The sequence below is a fragment of the Antechinus flavipes genome, chromosome 6 (genome assembly GCF_016432865.1).
Source record: "Antechinus flavipes isolate AdamAnt ecotype Samford, QLD, Australia chromosome 6, AdamAnt_v2, whole genome shotgun sequence".
NCBI classification, from domain to species: Eukaryota; Metazoa; Chordata; class Mammalia; order Dasyuromorphia; family Dasyuridae; genus Antechinus; species Antechinus flavipes.
Window position 1 is genome coordinate 248,784,634 of NC_067403.1, and position 16,281 is coordinate 248,800,914.

At 34.1% G+C, this 16,281-nt stretch overlaps 1 pseudogene; it reads right to left on the reverse strand.

Annotated features, from left to right (window-relative positions):
• Window positions 1-13,606: 13,606 nt before the first annotated feature.
• On the reverse strand, window positions 13,607-14,710 carry LOC127541631 (endoplasmic reticulum-Golgi intermediate compartment protein 2-like; annotated as a pseudogene).
• Window positions 14,711-16,281: the final 1,571 nt, after the last annotated feature.

Below are 16,281 nucleotides of genomic sequence, written 5' to 3' on the forward strand. Positions count from 1 at the left end.
ATTTAACTGGGAGATATTTCATCCCTATTTAAATAAGACCTTCTTGATCCAGACATTTTGTAGTTATGCCCAAAGGGTTATAAAGCTGGGAATACTCTTTGATGCAACAGTATCTCTACTGAGTCTGTATCCCAAAGAGATCATAAAAGAGGGAAAGGGACCCACATGTGCAAAAATGTTTGTGGCAGCCCTTTTTATAGTGGCAAATGATTGGAAATTGAGTGGGTATCCATCAGGTGAGGAATGGCTGAAGAAATTATAGTACATGAATATTATGGAATATTATTGTTCTATAAAAAATGATGAGCAGATTGATTTCAGAAAAGCCTGGAAAGACTTGTATGAACTGATTCTAAGTGAAGTGAGTAGAACCAGGAAAACATTGTACACGGCAACAAGAAGATGATGTGATGATCACTTGCGACAGACTTGGATTTTCTTGGCAATGCAGTGATTCAAGCAATTCCAGTAGACTTGAGATGGAAAATGCCATGCACATCCAGCAAGGGAAGTGTGGAGATTGAATGCAGATTGAACTATAGTATTTTCACCTTTTTTTGTTTGTTTGCTTTCTTTTCATGGTTTTCCCTTTTGTTATGATTTTTTTTTGCAACATGACTAAAATGGAAATATAGTTAAAATGATTGTGCCTGCATAACCTATGTTAGATTGTTGTCTTGGGGGGGTCAGGAAGGGAGGGAGAAAAAATTAGAACTCAAAATCTTACAAAAATGAATGTTAAAAACTTTTACATGTAATTGGAAAAATAAAATACTATTGAATTTTTTAAAAAAATGAGATGTTCTAAGTATAGCAAGTCAGTTCATCTAGTTTTTTCTAATATAATGCTGAAAATAGTTTTAATTTACCACATTGATTTGGCTTTGTCAGCTTTGAGTGTTTACTTGTTCAAAATTCTCTTTTGTTTGTATATTTACAGTTGTCAAATATTATTTATGTGGGATCAAGGTTTAATAGCTACTAAACAATAAGAAAATATCATCCCAGTATATAAGTACAAATTCAACAGAACAATTGTAAAGCATTTGCTTCTATCTTCCAGATGCACAAAATGGCATTGACTCTTGCTCTACAAAGAGCATTTGTGAAAGGTTGTGCAAAACAATTACATTTGGAAAATTAGCATAAAAGAGAATTCAACTGTCTTATGTGTCTATATACTTCACATCTTCAAACAAAAAGATATTCTAATGTTGCAGAAATGAAAAAAATGCCATCTTTAACAGGTAGCTTTTAATAAACAAAAAAAATTACATCAGAATATGGAAATATTGCCAGAGTAAAATTCCATTGTGAGCTGAAACTGGTTTAAGGCCATTCAAGTTTAAGAACAGTGATGGAAATCTTTCAGAATCCCACCTAGTGTATGTATATGTTTTCATTTTCTAACAACTTGTTTTAAACTTACATTTTACAAAGCCAAACAGAAAAAAAGCAACACAATAGATTATACTAAATAAAATATATAAAGGAAGTTGTAATTAAGATGAATAAAGAAAACTAAAATAGTGAAACTATTAAATTTGCTTATTACTTGTTGGACCCAGTTCCACACTAAGGAATAGGCAAGGAATGCTTTTATTTTCAAGTAAATTGCTCTACATTGCTATAACACATCCTTTTCCTCAGTGCATCATCCAGCTAGTCCAAAGAACTGCAATTATACTTTTTAAAAATTGAATTAAATTCAGAGACTCATTTCCCTCATGATGCAACAATACCTTGTCAGCAGGGTTCATCCTAAAAAACCTTATAAAGATCTAAAGATATTTTACCATTTTTTCCTTAACAGTAAATTATTTATTATTAATTATTTTCTAGTTTTTCTTTTTCAAAATATACCCTAAAATCATATAATAGCTATATTTATAATGTAACAGTATTCAATTTAAAAAGAGAAAGAAATTTGCTTTAATAGCTTCTCTTAGCCTTCTCATATTTAAGACATCAATCAGGTGATGATAATTTAGACCAAATTTAAAGTCATTTATCTTATTACCTCAGATGTTTTCATGCTAATCATAATAGTTTAGGCTTGAGATGTAGGGCATATTCAGGGAAGACGGGTATTTCTGGTCTCAAAGCTGTTGAGCACCTTGATGCTTTCCATCTTTGGGGTCTACCTGATCCACTAATTCTGACTTGTGATTGTAGCATGCTCAGTGGCCACATTCTGGTAAACTATTTCTGCAAATAGGATAAACCAGGTTGAGGGTAACTGAGGAATCTCAGACTTATCTGTGAGTTAGGGAGGTATCTATGCCAAACATGTGAAGACTTTCCCTGGTGGAGTGGGTCCGTGAGAAAGATTTGTTCCATTGGCCATGAAGATAGTTGAAGTAGGCCCTGTGGAGCATTTAGAGCTTGTTTAGTCACCGAAGACCCCAAAGTCATCTACTGCACCTCAAGCCATCACTAGTTGTCTTGACTCTATTCTGCCACTGGACTATGATGATTCTGGAAGAGAGATTGAGGTCAGTGACTATATATTCATTTAAATCCAATTTATGCATGAATAAAAAGATATTACCCATACTATTTTAAAATGAATTTTAATATAATTTTAAAATCTATTTTGTAAATATTTGTATTTATATATAATATATATTATATACATACAATTGCATTATATATTGTATATATAAAATATAAATATATTGTATTATATATATTTTTCATCTATCTCAAAGTCCTATGGTGACAGGCAAGTGAAGAAGCAGAAGGTGCAGATATACTGGGAGCTATAATCACAATGGTGCACATAGATGGCATTTTTTGACGGAATGCTGAAGCCATTTAAGTTTGCTTAAATCCAATCCCTCCTGAGTCAAATTTCCAAATGAAGGAGGCCATTAGTGCATTTACCTGGTGCTAATTCTATTCCAGCTGAGATTTACAAGGTGGGAGTGTTCATTGTTCCTATAAAAATTGACTGAAATTTTTTGGATTATATGTCAAGAAGAGGTTATCCCTTGAGAATTCAAGGATTGACTATCTCTATAAAGGTAAAGGGAATAGTAGTGATAATCATGGGGGCAGGGAGGAGGGGTCTCTCTGTTGCTGATCACGTTCTTGCCAGGGTTCTGCTTTAATAGGTTGCTCCTTCATTTGGAAGATGGTCATCTTCCTGAGAGCCAGTGTGGCTTCAGAAAGGGCTAAGGAACAGCTGATGTGGACAGCTCCAGGAAAATGCCAGGAGCAGAACAAAATGCCTCAAATGTGCAGATCTGACCAAGGTCTTGAATACTGTCAGTTTTGAGGTCTTATGGTAAATCATGTCAAAATTTGGTTGCCCAGAGAGGTTCATCAACGTTTCATGTCCATTTCCCGACAGCACGCTTACCTGAGTTCTGGATAACGAACAAAGTTCTTGCATTGTCCCAGTCACCAGTACAGTGAGACTAGGTCGTGTGCTTGCTCTCATGCTTTTTAGTTTTTTAATTTTTATTATTTTTTATTCAATGAGCATCAACACGGCATCAAAGTCAGCTACCTCACTGATGATAAATTCTTCCTCTTGGAAAGGCTACAAGCCAAGAATGAAATGGAGAAAGTGTCAGCCGTTGTTTGTGGTTTGCAGATGGTTGTGTACTCAGTGCAGCCTCTGAAACCAGGTGCAACCAAGTAGGATCGATTTCCCGAAGCTTTTGCTCATTTGGGCCCAATAATTAAGACCCAGAAAACAGTTTCTCTATCAGCCAGCACGAGCCGTGCAATTATCAGTTACATGAAATGGAGACGTTTGGAATATTGTGGCTAAGTTCCTTGACCCTAGCAGTCTACTTTCCAGGTGATAATGAGGGTGACACAGGTGTCCAGATCTAGCTCATTGTTTTGGGAGGCTCTGAAGGGAATGTTGGCCCCGACCACCAAACTGAAGGTGTATTGAGCCATTTTTCTGACCTGATTGCTGCAAGCCTGTGAAACGTGGACATTGTACCAGCGCGCCAGGCCAGGAGACTGAACGTTTCCATTTAAACTGTCTTGGGAAGATTCTGGGGATCCTGTGGAGATTGAAGACGCCAGACGCTGAGGGCCTTCCTTGGACTAGTCTGCCGAGCTTCCAACTCTATCACACCGAGTGCAAGTGCAAGGCTTCGATCACAGTGGTAAAAGAACGCTTGCCCAAAAGTCTGTTTTCTAGAGAACTCACACAAGGGCCAGTGCTCACATGGGGACTGGAAAAAGCAATACAAGGACAAGGTTTCCCTTAAGAACTTTGGAATTGATATGGGCGCCACTGGCACAGGACCTCCCAGTGTGGCGTGCCCTTTTCCCAGCAAGGGCTGTCCAAAACCCAGGAAAAGCAGGATTGAAGTATTCCAAAGAAACTTCAGATATGTGGAGTCAGAGAACCCACCCCAAATGTTCCCATTGTCCCCGACTTGTGCTGGAACCTCCGAACTTGCATGGCTGGTCACACTGGACCTGGACTTAACACAGTGACATCATTTTGCTCCTCCTGGAGAACCAAGGACAACAACCAAACAATTGTGGTCTTCTTCTAGGTCTTGAAAGTTGCTTAAGTCTGTTTTTAGTTTTTAGTAATAGTTTAAAATGTTCAAGCTATAATTTCACAATTTTGTTAGTATTCCTCATGAATTAGAAAAAAAAAGCCTTTAAATGAAAGTGTTTAGTTCAATTGTTTGCTTATAAGCTCTGAATGTTATGGTGCTCATCTTTACATAAACCACTTCATAATTATGTGTTTCTCCCAACAACCCAGGGAGGCAGGTGTAAATATTTATTATACCCTTGGATATACGAAGACTGGGTAAATCCTTCTAATTTACAAGAACATTTTCAACTCAATGATTGATTTATAATTACTAATGGCAGTAGTTAAATCTCTGTCTCTCTGTCTCTATCTCCCTGACTCTGTCTCTTTCTGTGTTCTGTCTCTTCGTCTTTGTGTGTATGTCTGTGTCTCTCCATCTCTCTTTCTCTTTCTCTGTGTGTCTTTCTGTCTCTCTCTTTTTCTCTGTCTCTATGTTTGTGTCTGTCTGTGTCTGTGTTGGGGTGTTTCTGTCTGAACCTCTCTGCCTCTGTCTGTCTCGGTCTCCCCATCTCTCTTTCTCTCTTTTTCTGTCTTTCTCTGTGTCTGTGTCTTTGTCTCTATCTTTCTGTCTCTGTCTCTCTTTGTGTCTGTGTCTCTCTCTCCTCTTTATCTCTTTTTACAAGGGTCCACTGTTTTTAGCTATTCTCTATTCAAAAGATCATAGTAACACTCCCAACTTCCCATTCCTGCTTTTTTATTTCTTTGGATTACCCAAAAAACTAATTTAATTCCTTTATTTTTTCTGAATTGCTATTCCTTATAATATTTTTTTTTTGCTGCAGTCATTTAATAATGAAACAAGAAAAGATTTTCCAAAGGCCCTATAAGTTGGAGTAGTAGTTCTTTTTTTAAAAATTAAAGCTTTTTTTTTATTTTTAGAATAATTATTTAAACCAGAACAAGGAAACAATCATTTCTTTATCAATTTATTAATTAATATGCATTTTTGAAACATTTTGTAGTCCTATGTTGATTGGAGAAGGAAGACATGTAGCCAACAGTCAAAGGGGAATTGTTTTTTTAAAAATTCCTATTTTTTTCTCTTTCTATTAAGACCCTCGCTGAAATCTTTTTTCCCCCAAATTCTAAAGCCCTTTACTTTCAAACCCTAAATTTTCACCATCAGTGAAAATAAACTCAAACTTTCTTTACCTTTCTACTCATTCTTCTTTTATCCCTACTGAAACAACCATCTGTTCTTTCATTTTCTGTTCCTCCTTGATTAAAGATTACCAAAATTGGACTTTATAATTTCCTTATCCAGTATTTCTCTTCCTTTTTCCTACTTATTGAATTCCATGTCTTTACTTCGTAATCATACATACTTAATTTTTACTCCACTGAATTTTGCATTATGCTTCAGTCCAAACTTTAATACACAAAGCCAATTAATTTTAATACTGTCACTACCACCCCCTTATCGCCACCCTCCTACTCATTTTTTTTGTTCTTAAAGGATTATAAATTCGTAATTCATTCCAATTTATCTAAGGACTTTAGGGCAATTAAAATCGATTATAATCACATAGTTTTTGTAAATTTTTAGCAAGTTCCTCATTGCAGGATGTCAGAAAACAAGATGACTTTTCAGAAGAAACCATCTATCTCCTTCTCAAAGTTAACATCTTTTATGCTGGAAAAATATTTATCTAACTATTTTGACAATGCCCAGGGAGATTAGTCAAAGCCTAATTATGGCACAAGAATGTCACAGTTATTGGTACTCTAAAAGTTTCTCTGCTATTTTTCTCACAATAATGTTACTCTTATTATTTTCTTTTTTATTATTCACTCTTTTTTCTTCCCCCTCCCATCTTCTAAGGCAATTGAGATTGAATGACTTGTCCAGGGTCACGGAGTTAAATCATGTTAAGTGTCTGAGGCAAATTTGATCTCAAGTCCTCCTGCTCCAAGGCCAGTACTCTATCCACTGTGCTATCTAGCTGTCCCTTATTATTTATTCACTCTTAAAGAAACAATAGTTTTCTCTTTTTTTAATAAAGCTTTTTATTTTTATTTCAAAACATAAGCATGGATAATCTGACAACCCTGATCCTTGCATAGCCTTGTGTTTCAGATTTTCTCCTTCTCTCTACTCTCTCCCCTAGATGGCAAGCAATCTAATATATGTTAAAAATGTTAAAATATATGTTAAATCCTATATGTATAAACATATTTGTACAATTCTCTTGCTGCATAAGAAAAATCAGATCAAAAAAAGAAAGTAAATGAGTAAGAAAACAAAATGCAAGTGAACAACAACAAAAAAAAGAGTGAGAATTTTATGTTGTAATCCACACTCAGTTCCCATAGTCTTCTCTCTGAGTCTATATGGCTCTCTTCATCATTGCAGAAGTGGAACTGGTTTGGTTCATCTCATTGTTGAAGAGCCACAGCCATCAGAATTGATCATCATATAGTCTTGTTGCCATGTACAGTGATCTCCTGGTTCTGCTCATTTCACTCAGCATCAGTTCCTGTAAGTCTCTCCCGCTCTCTCTGAAATCATCTTGTTGATCATTTCCTACAGAACAATAATATCCCATAACATTCATATACCATAATTTATTCAGCCATTCTCCAACTGATGGGCATCTATTCCATTTCCAATTTCTTGCCACTACAAACAAGGATGCCACAAACATTTTTGCACATGTGGGTCCCTTTCCCTCTTTTAAGATCTCTTTGGGATATAAGCCCAGTAGAAATATTGCTGGGTCAAAAGGCATGCACAGTTTGATAACTTTTTGAACATAGTTACAAATTGCTCTCCAGAATGGTTGGATCCGTTCACAACTCCACCAACAATGTATCAGTATACCAGTTTTCCCACATCCCCTCCAACATTTGTCATTATCTTTTCCTATTATTTTAACCAATCTCACAGGAGTGTAGTGGTATTTCAGAGTTGTCTTAATTTGCATTTCTCTGATCAATAGTGATTTAGAGCACTTTCTCATATGATTAGAAATAGTTTTAATTTCTTCATCTGAAAATTCTCTAGTCCTATCCTTTGACTATCCAATGACTTGGATTCTTAAAAATTTGAGCCAATTCTCTATATATTTTAGAAATGAGGCCTTTATCAGAACCCTTAAATGTAAAAACGATTTCCCAATTTATTGCTTCCCTACTGATCTTGTCTGCATTAGTTTTGTTTGTACAAAAACTTTTTAACAACATAATCAAAATTATCTGTGTTCAATGATGAATTCCAGTTCTTCTTTGGACACAAATTCCCTCCTCCACATATCTGAAAGGTAAACTATCCTACCTTCCTCTAATTTGCTTATAATATCATTCTTTATACTTAAATCATGAACTCATTTTGATCTTATCTTGTTATGTGGTGTTAGGCGTGGATCAAGCCCTAATTTCTCCCATACTAGTTTCCAATTTTCCCAGAAGTTTTTATCAAATAGTGAATTTTTATCCCCAAAGCTGGGATCTTTGGGTTTGTCAAACACTAAATTGCCATAGTTACTATTTTGTCCTGTGAACCTAACCTATTCCACTGATTGACTGCTGTGTTTCTTAGTCAGTACCAAATGGTTCTGATGACTGCTGCTTTATAATATAGTTTTAGGTCTGGCACAGCTAGGTCCCCTTCATTAGCAATTTTTTTCATTAATTCCCTTGAAATTCTTGACCTTTTGTTCTTCCAGATAAACTTTGTTATTATTTTTTTTCTAGATCTGTAAAATAATTTCTTGGAAATTTGATTAGCATGGTACTAAATAAGTAGATTAATTTAGGTAGTATTGTCATTTTTATTATATTCACTCAACCTACCCATGAGCACTTGATATTTTTCCAACTGATTAGATCTGACTTTATTTGTGTGGAAAGTGTTGTTGAATGATTTTCTCTAAAATAGCTTCCATTTTGATGGTTGTTGACTGGGAATGATCCTGATTCCCAATTGCCTCTTTCTTTTACAAAATTTTGATTGTTTCCAAAATTCTAATTTCCCTGTTAAGAATTTTCCCTTTGCGTCTCATCAAAAGATAAAATAATTTTTTTCAATAATTATAAATCAACAGATTTCCATTTTCCACTTAATTTTTAATTCACCTAAATGAAAAAAAATTTGATAATTTAAAAATCTAAACTTCCACAAAGGCCATTTACTTGCCAATTTTGTAACTTTGAGGCCTCAGTATCATCAATGTCTTTTATATGACATTTATATATATTTGACAATGATCTGAATTAGATTTTTAATAATATAATTTCTTTATTTAAAATTTCTATTTTTATTAAAACACAAGTTTTTTGGAGATTTTTATTTTATTATTTTTATAATATTTTTTATTTTGCAGAATACATACAAAGATAATTTTCAACATTCACTCTTGCAAAATCCTGTGTTCCAATTTTTTTTCTTTCTCTCCCCACCTCACTTCTCCTAAACAGCATGTTATCCAATAGAGGTTAAACATGTACAATTCTTCTAAACATATTTCCACATTTATCATGCTGCACAAGAAAAATCCGATAAAAAAGGGGAAAAATGAGAAAGAAAAAAACAAGCAAATAACAGCAAAAGGTGAAAATACTACGTTGTGATCCACATTCATTCCCCATAGTTCTTTCTCTGAATGCAGATGGAGCTCTCTGTCACAAGAATATTGGAATTACCCTAAATCACCCCACTATAAAACACAGTTTTGACTTCATATAGTGTTGACAGGAATTGCACTACTGGACAACTATAAGAGATCGTATTTTTCTGAAGGGCTCAGATATAACTTTTTCTCTTTTTCCTTTCAAATCACTCAAAAATTAAATACATTTTTTCCTTAACCTATCATATTATTTACTAGAGATTTTAAATCACTATTTATTTCATGATTTTGCAAGTTCCCAACTGATAAAAAGTTGTTTCCTTATTTCATCCTATAAAATGTTTATTTGTTTTCAAATAATTTGCAAGGCCCATTTTTCCTTCTCAAATTTTCATATTCTTATATCTTCATAAACCATTTGCTCACTAACATGAGCACGCTCTATTAGATAAGTATGAACTTCATTTATTTCTATATTTTATATTTTAAAAATACATAATCTTGTTTAATTATATCCTTAATAATTCTTTGCCTAAAGAAACTGGAAACTGAGTGGATGCTCATTAGTTGGAGAATGGCTGAATAAATTGTGGTATAAGAATGTAATGGAATATTATTGTTGTATAAGAAACAATCAGCAGCAGGATTTCAAAAAGGCCTGGAGAGACTTATATGAACTAATGCTAAGTAAAATAAGTAGAACCATGAAAATATTATACATAGCAACAAGAAGATTATGTGATGAGTGATGACGTGGTATTTTCAATATTCTGCTACAACTATAATATAGAACTTATAAATTAACCTGTAGTTGGATTACAGCTGTCAGCCTAAGATAATTCTTTTGTTTCCCAATTATGTTAGTTTTTTTTTTTGAACCTCAACTGCCTCTCCCCTAATGTAATTTAGTAAGAAGACAAAATTGCTTTAATCTAATTTGCCAATTGGATCTATCCATTTGAAATGTACTTTGTATTTATAATAAGTTCCTAATATGTAAAAGAATTGGTTATAATTCCATTCTGTTGACTTTTTGTGTCAAAGTATAATCACAGGAAAAAAACTGAGAACAATGAAGAATTTAACAATATCAGTAGTTTATTTGTTCTAAGCTGATTTGGGGAGATTGTTCAATAAAATTGAATCATTTTCTCAGTAATCAAAAGTTACGCTTTGTCCAAAACAATCCCCTAAACTCTTTGTATTCTCATGCTAAACTTTACACAGTTTAATAGCTCTTTTTTAGTCATCTCCAGAGAAGGAGTCTACCCTTGTTCCAATGGGGGTCCTATAGGATGCATTTATTCTGTTATGTACCTCCTCAACCAGTTGTAGTACTCCTTCTAGGAACTTCTGAGAGAATTGGAATAAATCCCACGGTTCCTACCTCTCTTTTGGCCTATTTCATTTGGGAAATTCCCCACTGAAAGCACTAGAGATGCTCCCTCTGATTATGGATCATCTTCAATCTGTCTGAGTTGCACTTTTATAGAAATTTTTCTCCTACAACTAGCATTGCGATATTCAGGGATTCATTTTATAAATTCTTCAAAACTTCCAATTCTTAATTTCTGGTCTTAACTTCTAGGAACCTTTGACTGATTTACTAGGGCCTAAGGGTTCTCTTACAAGTGAATAGTCAGCAAAATTTTTACAGTTTTCCTTTAAAACTTCCCCCCAAAATAGCTTTGATTATCAGTAGCTAATTTAATGTTAAGACTATAAGTGATAATAATTTTATTAATTGAAATGGAACCGATTTCTTTAATCCTCTCTGTAAAATGAAAATGAGCCTTCTCAGGTCAAAAAAGATGGAATTTTTCTCAGGGTGTTTTTTTTTTTTTCCTTACCCTTTCTCAGGGTAATCCTTGAAAGCTTACCAAGTTTCTCCACAATCAGAAAGATTTCTCTACTGATGATTTAATTATTCCTTGTTAAGAGAATTTAAAGACAAAATCAAATCAAAACAACTGTTTTAATTCTGTCAAAACTAAGTTTTAAAATTAGCTAGTTGACTAGTTGGCTGGAAATGAGGAACTAGCAATTTCACTACTGAATCTCTAACAAAATGAGAGTAAAGAAAAGGAAGGAAAAAGTAGCCTGTGTTTAAAAAGTTTAAATTATGGCCATATGATTTTTACAAAAATAAAATATGAGTTCTCTAGAGAGATAAACATAGACAAATTAGTCACAAATTTTAATAGTCCTTTAGCTCAATCAGGTACCCTTCTTAAAGAAAATGAATTTAGGGTAAATCAAGGCACATTCACCAATCTTCAGTTTAGAGAACTTTGTTTCCCTTGTGCTCAGTTCCTAGAACACTTGATAAATATTCATTGATAGTGATGATCAACTTTATATGCTGGTTTTGCCAGACAGCATATATTAAGGGCTTAATAAATTTTGTTACTGTGAAATAAATTATATGAAATTAATCTGCCCTAGGCAACGGTCTGAATGAAGTTCCTGTCAAACAGACCTTCTCCTTACAGTTACTAGTGCTCTATTCTAAGTATGAATATGTACGAGTTTGTGGACAAGGCGATCTGAACTAGCAGGACTCTTGTGGACTATTTAGGAACAGACCACATTTTATTCTTTAGATTCAAAGATGATAAGAGCTGGCAGGAAACTGATTGGTCAAGCAGTCCAATTCCTTGATTTTATAGTTGGTGGGGAAGGAAAGAGGAGAAGAAAAGAGAAGGGAAACATAGATAAAAAGGAGAGAGACAGAGACAGAGACAGAAAGAGAGAGAGGGAGAGAGAGACAGAGTCAGAGAGAGACAGAGACAGAGAAAAAAATCAGACAAAGGAGAGAGTGTCTAATTGGCAAAGTCCTTCTGACAATTTTAGATAACTGTTCTCCGAATCTTAAACATGGAAAAAAATACATTAAAATACAATATAGGTTGCTATTGAAGAGTTGACTAGCTAAGTATTGTGGATCCCTGGACCCCTATTATAACTCGTAGAGTAATCAAAGGGACCCTCTCTCCTTTCAAAAACATCTTAATCCATTCTCAATGGATAGGTCTCATTGGCAATTAGTTTAGATAGGCAGAGAACAATGAGATGCCCCAGACTAGAATTAAATTTGATTATCACTCTTAATTTTCCTAAGAAAAGCTTTTCTGTATGTTATTTATTACCCATCTTTCTAGTGTTCTTTTTCAAGGATTTTGAAAAGGGCTTTTTAGGGCAACAAAATATTATTTAATATTTACAGAAACATTAAAAGGATATTTTAAATACAATGATAGTAGCATTTCCAAGCACTTTCTCAGACTTACAGCTTACAAAGACAAAACCAGCAATCCTTTGGGGAAGAATACTGTCTTCATTTTATAGTTATCTGGAATTTGTAACTGTAATCAAAACAGATTATGAAAAACAAGCAAAGAAACTACCAAATTTAATGGAAAATTCCCAATGTGAATTTTTTTTCCTTTTAAGTATTTATTACAAAAGGAAAGCTAAAGTTTGGCATGTTTGTTGCAAAGGAAAATATAGTCTTAAATGGCAGTTCAAATTATGATCTTCTTTTTTCCTTCAATTTTTATTGTATTAAGGCTATTTTTAATTAGCCTATGGTTACAGTTGCATACTGTACATTATGCAGAAATATAAACCTAAGGCCTGATAGTCTTAATATTAGTAAAGCAGTTTGTTTCTTTGAACAATGGAATTTTAGGAAAATGACTTTAGTCTCATCATTTTACAAAAGAGGAATTGGAAGTCTATGTGTAGTATGTCACATTTTTTCATTTGGTATCTAACAACTCCTGCATCTTTTCTTTAAGCATAATGCTAGCTCCTTTTGATTTACTCTTCATCTTTATATTGCTTGGATACATTAACTTAAATCAATACAGCATATATATAAATATGACAAGCCCATGTCTTAATCCCTTTATAAGATTAACTCTCACTAGTATAAATGCATTGTTTTCAATGCAAACTTTTTAAACTTTATATGTCTAGCTATAAACTCTTTGCAAAGAAAGGAACTGATCAAATAAAAAAATAGCCTTTTTATTATTATTTTTTTTTTTGCTAAGGCAATTGGAGTTAAGTGACTTGCCCAGGGTCATAACAGCCAAGAAGTGTTGTGTCTGAGGACAGATTTGAACTCAGGTCTTCCTGACTCCAGGGCTGATTCTCTACCCATTGCACCACTTAGCTGCCCCTAGAACTTCTTTTTTTTTTTTTTTTTTTTTTTTACGAATAGTTTTTCCAAATATCATCCAAAAGAGTTCTCAGTAAAATCTTGTGCTTAGTTAAATTTCTTAAGCGTCAATGGCATTACAGCAACTTTTAATTTTATCTTCTTCCTGGCTTGAGCAATGTTAAATAACTAAAAGATCAAATTATAGTGAAAAGCCATTAGGTCACATTTCTTATGTTTGATTAGCCTTAATTGACAGAATCTTGGTATTAGTATGGTTTAATATTAATAAGGTTATACACAGTAGCTATTTCTGTTCTTTTTCTTTGTTAACCGTTCTGTTCTATGGGAAAAGTTGTAGGAGTCATAGCTGCCAAGTGCTGCAAGTGTGCATGACCCTGGAACTGTGGGATTGCCTTGCCCCCAGTTCTGTGAAAATTTCCTGCTACTTTATTGACACATAGAGGCCATGAATTCTGCATGCATCTGGAGGTTGTAAAAAGTTATCTTCCCTTGGAACTGGTGCTGTTGGGTCACTTTAAAAAATATACATATATTTTTTAAATTAAAGCTTTTTATTTGCAAAATATATGCATGAGTAATTTTTCAACATTGGCCCTTGCAAAACCTTGTGTTCCAAATTTTCTCCTCCTTCTCCCCCCACCTGCTCTCCTAGATTACAGGTAATCTAATATATGTTAAATATATTAAAATATATGTTAAATTCAATATATATACATATTTATACAGTTTTCTTGCTGCACAAGAAAAATTGGATCAAGAAGGAAAAAAATCTGAGAAAACAATATGAAGCAAAAAACAACAAAAAGTGAGAATGCTATATTTTGGTCCATACTCCGGTCTCACAGTCCTCTCTCTGGGTGTAGATGGCTCTGTTGAGGCATTTTTAAAAGCACTTTTGAAAATCACATCTTGGAACAAGAAAAAAAAATCAACAACAGCAAAAAAAGAAAATCACATCTTGTAGTGAATGTTCTTCTTGCAGTCTACTCTGAATTGTCTGTAATACCCTCTGCCACTTTCTTTCTTGGGGTGAGAGAGCAAATATTACTGGTTCATAAACTATCTGCAGCTGCAACTACTGTTTCTGCCAAACCCAATACATGAGTTCCAATATTATGACATTTATAGCCACTGTAATATCTATTTTGATTCTTAGTTTGCTAGAAATAAATCCTTGTCTACTTCATATTCATACTTCATCCAAGTATCCTGATATTCTGAAAACTCTTTTATGGTTAAAAAGCCACTGTAGTAAATACTAGCAGAGAAACCGTACCCGATCACTGAAGTCTTTACATAGCTTACAGAAACCTTTGGAAAGGCTTCCAATCCTCTTACCAGATTCAAGTTATTTTTTCCACTCAGTCACCTCATCGTCAACAAAATCTTCCACTTCTTCCTTTAAAATTTTGGAGGTGCAGCTAAAGGAGTTCTCAGAAGAAAAATTCTATCTCTTATGGTCCAGTACATGCTGACCACCATAATACCCCCAGTATGTTTTATAATGATCTCACTTTATTTTCACAAGTCATACATTTCACAAGGGACAAAAAACAAACAAACATAAACACAAAACTATGGAAGAGAGAAGGTAACTTTCATTCAATTGCACTATTAAAATGACCATTCCAAAATTATTTGTTTATTAGAATATCTGAGCCACAACTTGAACACAGCTCTTTCTGATTCCTGGCCTGTCTCTATAGTCCTACATTTTTGTATCACTGTTTTGTGGTAGTGTATATCTAGAATTGACTCAGCTATAAAAGCTATAAAAGTATTTTTTAAGAGTGCTTAGTATGACTTTCCCCTAACAGGAGAGGGGCAGGCCTGGAGCCAGGAAAAGTCATTTTTGTGAGTTGAAATCTTGTTTCTGACATTTACTAAATGCATGGCCCTGGGGAAGTCACTCAATCCTGTTTTCCTCAATTTCTTCATCTGCCAAATGAGTTGGAGACAGAAATGGCAAATCTCTCCAGTATTTTGCCAAGAAAATCTCAAATGAATTTACAAAGAGTTGGACGTGACTGAGCAATGACATAACAGGAGAGATGATGCACATATAGAAATAACTATAGTTTAAATTGGAATGTGATAAGGAAGCACAAAGGGAAAATTAACACAGAATGCTTTGAGAAATCCAAGGAGAAAGAGAGGTTGAATTTTATGAACTTCAATATCCCAAGGTCCTATCTTGGACTTAGAAAATAGAAGCTACACAACAATTGCTTTCCCTCTGTTGAGAGAGAGTGCCTGTGATTACAAAATGCTGTATATATGGGTTGCATATGGTCCAAAACACTTCTGAAATTGGCCTGAACCAGATTAAAATGTAGTTCTATTCTGACCTTAATTCATTGATGTATTAATTATCTATCATCTATCTTTTTCTCTCTTCCTCCCTCCCTTCCTTCCTTCCTTCTTTCCTCCCTTCCTTCCCTCCTCCCTCTCTCCCTTCTTTCCTTCCTTTCTTCCTTCCTTCCTCCCTTCCTTCCCTCCCTTTCTTCCTCCCTCCCTTCCTCTTTCCCTTTTTTCCCTCTTTCCTTCCTTCCTTCTTCCCTCCTTCCTTCCTCCCCCCTTCCCTTCTTCCCTTTCTTCCTCCCAACCCTAGCATCAGACATACATACATATGTTAAAGTATGTAAATGTATGAGTATACACACATACATTATATATATATATATATATATATATATATATATATATATATAATTTTAAAATTGAACTTAAACAGTAAAAAGAGAATATTTCCATAGTCACAACAGGACAGAAAAGGACAGAAAAAATGCTACATGATGTCATGAATCTTCATTCCATTTTAAAGTATATCAAGAATTTTACACGCTATTTTTAAAATTGTTTTGTCTGTATTCCATTTTAAACTTCCTTCTGCTAATTGTATAAACATTTTTGCATATATTGGATTTAGCTATATTTTTACCATG